This window comes from Adiantum capillus-veneris, chromosome 1 (genome assembly GCF_014529385.1).
Source record: "Adiantum capillus-veneris isolate H3 chromosome 1, ASM1452938v2, whole genome shotgun sequence".
In the NCBI taxonomy this organism is placed as follows: domain Eukaryota; kingdom Viridiplantae; phylum Streptophyta; class Polypodiopsida; order Polypodiales; family Pteridaceae; genus Adiantum; species Adiantum capillus-veneris.
Window position 1 is genome coordinate 49,308,537 of NC_140931.1, and position 1,435 is coordinate 49,309,971.

Here is a 1,435-nt window from a genome sequence, read left to right on the forward strand (position 1 = left end):
GAGGATTACAATGTACAATCATTGATGTGGTCAAAGAATCTCAAAGAACAAAGAGGGCAAGGAGGGGTAGCATGTATGGTTAAGAAAGGATTAGAATATTTTGTATCAATTGTGATTCATGAAAGATGACAAATACAAACATTATGTGTCTAAAATTATGACACCAAAAAGAGCACCCATTTTTGTAGCCTTGATACATTCTTCATCATGATTCCCCCTTTTATGATTGCATGTATAGAGATTAGCTATTTTCTAATTTAAATGAGGATATTGCTTATTTTAAAGACGAAGGTGATGTTATTGTATTTGGGGATATGAGTGGTCACACAAAAACATTACAACATGATACTTAACAATTTGATATGTCATCCATGTCAAGGGAGTTGGAGGAAGTTCACTATTATGATCGTACTTGAAATTGATGAGAAAAAACCGGATCAGTATGGAAAGTTACTTCTTTTACACATGTGTAATAGCACAATTATTCTCATTGCCAATGGGGTATCTTTGTGGAGTGGAACCAATGGATTTACATGTAGAGAACATAATGGGGATAGCTTGATTGACTATATGCTACTCTTCGAAGCCATCATGTATCACATAAATAATTTTAGTCTTGGCCAATGGACCCTAGAATCAGATCATCGAACCTTACGTATTGACCTTGTATGTGGAGAAGCAACTAAGCATGATAATCTCAGTCAAAGGGAAGAGAAGTTATCACTATGTATGGATTTCAAACGGGCACCTGTGTACATTGAAATCGTTGAGCAAAAGTTATGGATGACAAAGCTTCAATATGACACACCATTGGAAATTAAATGGAAATCTTTTAAGAAAGTTATTTGTTCTTGTTCCATGGTATCAACAAAGATAGATCATGCAAAAAGTGGTTTGCTAAAGAATGCCAAGATGCTCGAAAGTCCTTAATAAAGATTGATGCAACTATGGACAAAGAAAACTATCAAATTTATTTTTATACATACAAAGCATTGATTCAAAAGAAGAGAAGAAGATGGGAAGTAAAGCAACAATTGTTTCAAGTCCAAGAAAAGGCACATGCATGTGGAAGAGTTTGGAGAAACTTGAGGGGCAAGTAGGTTGAGAGTTTTGATAACTTGAGTCTTATGGATATGTACACACATTGTAGGGTACTATATAAGCAGCCAAATGCTGAAAAAATACCATTTTATGGTTCACTTCCATGTATGCCCTCTTTTTATACTATTGAGGATACATGCCATTGGCTCAAAAAGTTGGCCACTCACAAAGTGGGAGATCTTCAAGGTATCAATGTGGAAATGATTAAATGGATAGGAGATTTTACACATGAGTGGATGTGTGATATGTTCAATCTTGCACTTCAACATGGTATGCCTTATGAGTGGAGTACTAATTGGGTCAAATGATCATCTTGTCACTCTTCGTGTTCTCA